Genomic DNA, 7,641 nt, shown 5'->3' with positions numbered 1-7,641 from the left:
AAACTATCACTACACGAACACGTCATTCAAAAGAATAGCTGGATCCATTGCAATGAATAATTTTTTTGGCTTAATCATCGCGCGTGATTGGCTTCCACTGTGGAACGAATAGGATGCTGAAAATTATATAACGCATTGATTTCGTTCAACCATTTTGCTGGAAACTGGTAGATACTCTTAAATGTTCATTTCATTGCCAATTTTTCGATATTGGTGACTATAATATTTTGAAATCAACGGGAAGAAATATTTTTGTAAAATATTGTAACTTTCTCTTTTACTTGGAATCATTAATGATACATTTTTCTTCATGAAAATTAACCGAATTACATATGAGAAATTTTATCTTATTTTATATCGATGCGATGGTCGGGCGTCCTCCAGATGCAGCGAATCTTTCCCTCCGTTTTTCCTCCTCTTAGAGTTCCAGGTAATCTGACGTAATATTTCTTAGAAAACGACACTTTGATATAAATGCAATTGTCTGGGAAAGGTTGTCTCTTACAAACTGCGACAGCAAATTGATCCCAAAGAAATAGAAGTAAAAGAATGGTACAGTCAATTTGTCAGCTGTACTTCGAGCGAAATGTCTTTATTATTCATTGTCTGTGCGCAATCATCTTTTTCTCTCAATTTATTTGCGTCCGAGCGACGTTTCGTGATAAATCCTACGCACAGCGTACACAAAACTGAAAATTCTACGACAGGACGCGCTACGCGAAAATCTTACCAACTCCCGCGATTCTCTTTCGTGCTTGCTACGGCTCTAACGTAGTAAACTGACTTTTTAACGGTCCTTTGTCGCGGTTGGTATTAGAAGTACACATAATAAATGGTCCGCTAACGAAGAATTCTGCCGCGTTACTTCACTTTCGTGGAATTCATACTTTTAATTCATCCACGCCCGACAGCGGGGAACTTTTTACCACCACTTTCTTATCAACAATTTTTCCACGGAAATTCTCCATTAAACTCTAGCCAGGCACAAAGACTGCAACAGCAATATTCAACTTCTTCTTTATCGCTTTCGTAATTCGCGAAAGAAAATAGCAAAAAAAACGAGCTCGAAGGCTATTATAGCCTCGCAGAATTGGGGGAAGAAAATTATTTAAACGTATTTTCCGTGAGTGTCGTTTGCAGCAGTTTTGCGGGCATTATTTATTATGTTTCACTCCGGCTTGACAAAACGATCGGATAATTCTCCGAGGGACAATAACGATATTGTATGGCCTGGACGATATGCATCCGAAAATTGTATCCCTCAACTCTTGATTCCAATCACGCTCTCTTCCACGTCGCTGTGCGGTAAAACAATTTGTTTAAACGCCTGGTTTCGACTGGATTCGGAACACGCAATTATTTCTATAACGTTCGAATTAAATCGTCATTAACTGAATAACTTGCTCACATTCCAGTACTTTTTACCGTCGAGTAAATATCAGAAATTTGTTTTAAATTCAGGCAATTACTCGTTTTTAATTGCATCCGTAGATTTCGAGTACAGTCTGTGTAAGGATGACTGAGCTTGTAACACTTGCACTATTTTACTTTACTCAATTGATAATTCCATCTTATTCTTTCCTTGCGTATTAGTTAATATTTAAATTTAATTCTTGCTTGAAAAATTTTTAATAAAACGTTGTCACAAAATGTTATCCTCTTTTCGTAGCCAAAATATAAACATTGGAGTATACGTACACATTAGGTATGCACATTTTTCTTTCTTACTAGTTCAGCAATATTGCTCTGATAATTGAATAATCTGATGATCAAGTTTATTAATAGTTTACTAATTGAGTAAGACCTAAATTGTCAATATATAAATAGAAATACATTTCTGGAATATTTGGGAAATATCTATTCCTGCAACAATTCGTAATATCTCAGTAATATTGTCTACAATATCGCAGAAATGCTTCCATAGTGGCGGGCATAGATGCGTTGCAGCGATACCTCAGAAATATTTCATCAAATATTTCTAATCTTGCATGAAAATATTCCTGAAATATTTCTGCAATATTCCGTGCTATATAGGAAAGCTTAGAGTTAGTTAGCGGTAATGAAAAATGTACGAAAAGTTCATAAGTTCGATGATAGGTATTACAAAAATTGAACGTAATAATGAAATTCGCGTAACATTTACTTTCGAAAATCGATAGACGGTTCGTTTCATTTTGCTAAAGTAACTGTAATTAATACGCGTTCAAGCCACTAAAATCGCCACAGGAATTTTAGTCGAAACCTAAAAAAAAATTCACGCTCGAGATTAATTTAAGCAAAAATTTCGTTAAGTTTTTATCGGTGGATCTACTTCCGTTTTAAGAGCACTATTTTTCAGGGCTACGTCGTTATACAATTTTCCGCGTTAAAACGAACGAAGATTAAATGTACTATCTCTTTTTATAGAAGCTGCGACCGACGGTTTTACATTTTTAATGTAATCAATAGGGGGTGTTACTTTTTAATATGAAAATATTGATTGTCTATCCGCGCGTATGATACCACTGACGCTTTCATAATATTATCTCTGTACTTAAATAATTTTTATACTTGCGTACTATATTGGAATATATAATATTGTATTAATTCTAACTCGTTTCTTTAAGGAATGATTCTCGTACAATAGGTCTTAAAATAACTGATATTTATGTATTTATTCTTTAAATCGTTAATGTCAATTTTTCAAATATATGAGCAGACATCTTTAAATTACAAAGAAACTTTTTTTTAAAACTATTTTTTTATCTTTTATTACTAGAAAAATATTTATAAAACGATAATTTGTTTACTTAGTATGGATAATTATAATGTTGTCATCGGCTCACATATTTATAATTATGTTTCAAAGAATTACTGCTACCATCTATGAATATTAATATTGAAATCTATTACTTCATTAAGTAAATTATTTTATATCTTATATCGGCTTTTAATTCATTACAAAATTTAAATATCTTATTAATAGTGGTCGGATATTATTTCTAGGGCCATAAACTATCGATTCGTTCATGAAATGCATTACTTCGTTCGTACAAGTACGCAAAATATTTTAAAATGACACAGTTAGGCATTTCACGGTATGTAATTTAGTATTGGATAAGTAATATGACCTAACGCATGGTGAACCTGTCGACCAGTAGTATGACCCGGTATATGGTCGGACTCTGAAAAGTAATATGATTCCGTATACAGTCAGGAAACAGGAAACTTGCGCAGATCGACGTATATTCGACCACGGTCCAATATGTGTTTACACATTGAAAATAGTATTATAGCTTGTGTGTGTGGTCTTGTATCGATCATACAGTATAATTCACTGGGGAAGAGTGCTTTAGCTACGAATGTTTTTTTATTTTCTGAACAGGATATTTTACTTATAATTTACACATACGATGTATTACCTTTCCTCCCACGATATTTTATAAAGATTAAACTGAAACAACCTTTGTTCACAGGTATTGCAAGATCGTGTAAATACTTTTATTAAAAGAAAATCATAAAAATGATACACTTAACATTTTTCAATCAATATTATAAAAAAATAAGTCTGATTCTAGGCTGTGCTTTAAGCATTTAAAATTGTTTTGTCCATGTAATAATTACTGTTTTCAAAACCCAATCATTTTTTTTGCTTTCTGGATCCTTCGATCTTCTCCTCTCTTTTTCTTCCGGCTAATTTCCGTAATTTATTTTTCTTTTCTTTAATTAATTCGTACTATTCTAGGGTGTCAGTTACAATACGCGTTTTAATTGGTTTTCTTTCTCGTTCAGTCCCTTCCTTTTTCGCTCCTTCGTACTTAACAAAACGTATAATTTACATTTTATTAGTCACTATACTTTTTACTTTACGTGATGCAACGTCTTTCTCGTCCAGCGAAACAAATACCTGAATATCTTTTATGTATGCAATTTGCTCGTCTTTTCTTCTATATCCACTAAATCCTTTATGGTCGTCGACCTTATTGTGTGTCGAATTTTAAAGATGTGTCACTAATGACCAATACAATGTGCCGTCTGTTACTAGAAGAACATTCTAGACCAGTTCAAAGAGAAGAAACTTTGCTACTGTTGCAATACTTCCCGCACTCGCCACCAGAGGGCCACGCTCTTGTCTCTCTCGCAAGTGCTCGACCGACCTTCCGTTTCCATATATACGTTCTTTGGAAATAAGTGTTTATTCATTCTCTTATAGAAAATCACGGTAAATTTTCAAAAATTCTGTCGAATAAATTTTTTACAAGTTTTATTATAAACTGCGAATGGGTCATTTTGACTGCTTTGGTAGTTCTAGTGTCACCAGTGTCTACGCATGCAGACTTATATCGAACGATGGTCTCTTCTGTTATTTCGAATTATCGAAGTAGGAGTTATGGTGTACGCGCGAAGTGCCCCCCCCCCGTACACGCGTTTTAAAAATCTATAAATAAATTTCTGCTGAAGAATGTTTGAGACGTATTGATATGTAACGCTCAGAACATAAGTATTGAAGTACACGTTCTAGACGTTTCTCAACGCAAGCCAATAGACATCTTGTATAGACACATCGGGGCACGTGTGTGCTTTCAGTTCACCTAGTAACTGGGATATTTCGCAGTATTCGATACTCTTCAGAACCCCCACTGGTCCGCATTCAACCTATTCTTACGATGTGTATGCTGGTTTTAGCTCGCGGAGATTGATATTCCTAACATTCGTTGAAACGGCTGGCTTTACGGCAGCTTTCGCGTTGAAAGCTCGGTTGGATGCGGCCGTACCTTGCAGTAGCCCGCCCTTTTCTTTCGTTTCAAATTCTGAGCCTTCCATCTCCATTCTCCATCCCCTTCTATGTTTCCTTCGACCTCATTTCTTTTTTTCTTCTTCCCGCGCTCTTTTATTGTAACGCTGATGCGATTTACACCTCGCGAGATTCCGTCTCCATATTTATTTCATCCTCTTATCGTTGCTATAATATTTTTACTAAATAATCGGTATAAAAATAATCTTTACTCGCGCGTTAAAATCAAACATTCTCTTTTTATCAATTGATAAAGTCCGCTGCGCACTCAACTTTATAAAGCGCTTTCATAAAAAAAAAACAACACTTCTCGCGGTAATTATAAAGATCGCGACAATCGAATTCAAACATAACAGATTTTCCTTTGATTACTATGATCGATTTTTGAAAATATCCTCTACTTATGATTTTAGCAATAACTTAATACATTTATCGTCTAATGGATGTTAATGCTTTTGGTACTCGTATAATTGTTCAAAGGTGAGGTATAGACGAAAGTAGCTTTTAAAATTAATCTCGAGAAAGTATCAAACCCAATATTCATAAGTTTATTAAACATGCTTGTTATTTATATTTTTCCCCCCATTCGTGAACCATTTCAGATTTGATCATGCCTTGCAAAAATCTGTTTTAAGGTTTATTTGTCTTTTCCACGCTGTCAAAGTTACACCCTTCGAAGTTCAACCCTCGCCGATAAGCAACTGCCTGTTTCGCTTATGCTATAACCCCACGAAGTTTCAGGAAAGTCGGTGTCACACATTTCACGGGTGTTTCCCGTTCGTTATTACTCCCCCTATCAGCTTGATCTTGTTTACGGTTTTCTTTATTGTTCTTGTCACCTACTATCTTTCATTTCTTTAGCAAACAACACATACTGTCCTTTACACTTGTTATTCTTTCGCTTTTACTCGTTTTCTTCTTTATTTCATTCTACACTTTTCGTTTTCAATGTCTTTTATTCCTCCCCTTTCCATCCTACCTGTTACCAATTTAATATTTCTTCGTTCTTTCGTTCAATTGCATTATAATTTTAATTTTTCACTTTTGCATTTACATTATTTCCATTTTTTCAGTACTCTTTTCTAAATTACCATTGCGTTGTCTTGTTTGTATAACAGATGCAATACCAAAGTAAACATTCTGATTTTTTAAGCCTTCTTCAGAAATTCTAATTGTTTATTAGACGCTCTGCACAAGCATGGTTTATAACACTGTGTTTTCAAGCGGAGGCCACGAAAGAAAATTGGATAACTTAAACGTAGCTTTATTTTAATATATTGGTTAACAATTGGTAAAGTTTATTTTCCTTGTATCATTTAAAACCTAATACTTATTTTGGAAAGGGAAAAAATGTTTCTTTCTCATTCTTAGTGGGATGTCTTCTAAAATGTTTGAAACCCGCTGTTACATAAGGTAGCCAATCAAGGCTCCCTGTTTTGTGCATTGTTTGACAGCTCCATCTTTCCGTTTGTCTTCATTCCTAGACTTCCATTCATTATACGTAGTCATGCGATATTTATCTTTCTCACAGTTCTTCTCCAATTACTCAACCTTCTCGCTTCCTTTCTCCTTTGACGCCTCTACGACTATCCTTCTTTTAGACTTCATTGCCCTTTCTTCCTTTTACGTTTTCCGCCTGCCAACCCTTCTCACTGTTTCGCCTTTTTCTTTGTCTTGCATCCCTTCTGTTTTTGTTCTGACGTACTGCCGCGGCAGTCTTCTTCTTCGTGTAACACCAAACGTAAATTACCATATACCGTTTCATAATTTCGTGGGTAAAAATTGTTTCGATGCGTTAAAAATTTCATTAGAAAAATTAAGGGATTTTTACAATTTTCCGGATCGAAAAAGGCATTATTTGGACGTTAAAATTCGAAATATAAAGTGGATACTTTAATAAAATCGACGGAAGATAAAGACAACAGTATTATATCTTCTATTATCATATGAAACTTTAAAGACGTTTTTCTAGAAACTACATTTTTCAAATTAATCTCAATTTTGGCAATGAATATCTACAATATACCATACTGTCACTAATGATTCTTGTATAAATAAAGACGTTATTAAGACATGTAGATCATTATCTAGAATGTGCTATATGATGGATGCAAACATTTCTTCGTAATGAGGCAAAGATAATTAAGAAATACTAATGATATTGTGACCGTCTGAAAGACGACTGCAAATGAATGGATCTAACTGCTCCGACCGTCTCTTGGATAGCTGTTGATGCGAATGAATTAAAAAGATGGCCCTTTAAAGTAATAACGGTAAAATTCACAATATTACTTTTATACTTGATGAATATAAATTTATTCAACTAATACCTGTTAACCTTAGAATTTATATTCGTTTTGATCACCAAATATTTTTGTTCCCTCATTTATTTGCATAAAATTGAGCCAACCAACATTTTTCCCCTATTTTTGCACATGTTATGTTTTCTCGATTACAATTAAAAATCTGTAGATTCCTTATTCTCTATGTAACTCGAATAATTTTTTTTTACCTTGAATCAAATTAGATACAAAAATACGAATTAACTTTAAACACAATTTAACTTTCGTTAAGCCATATTAGACACCCCTAACTGTTTAATGGTAAGGTTGAAATTAATTCGACAGTGTTGTGTCTCACAAAAATTATAGCAAGTGAAATTTCAAGACGTTGTCTGGTGTATAGCTCTGTTGGAATACCGTGTTTCCCACAAACCTCTCGGAACAACGATCGATTACTCACAACTCAACCGTTCTTCCTAATTTCCGAAGGCTTCTGAGCGTTTTCAGGATCGAAGAATGCGATCTTACGAGGTCGAAGGTAAATCCTTCTTTCAAAGGGAGACCGTACTCGGCATTCGGTTCCCA

The sequence above is a fragment of the Colletes latitarsis genome, chromosome 1 (genome assembly GCF_051014445.1).
Source record: "Colletes latitarsis isolate SP2378_abdomen chromosome 1, iyColLati1, whole genome shotgun sequence".
NCBI classification, from domain to species: domain Eukaryota; kingdom Metazoa; phylum Arthropoda; class Insecta; order Hymenoptera; family Colletidae; genus Colletes; species Colletes latitarsis.
Note: the sequence above shows the minus strand (reverse complement) of the source record.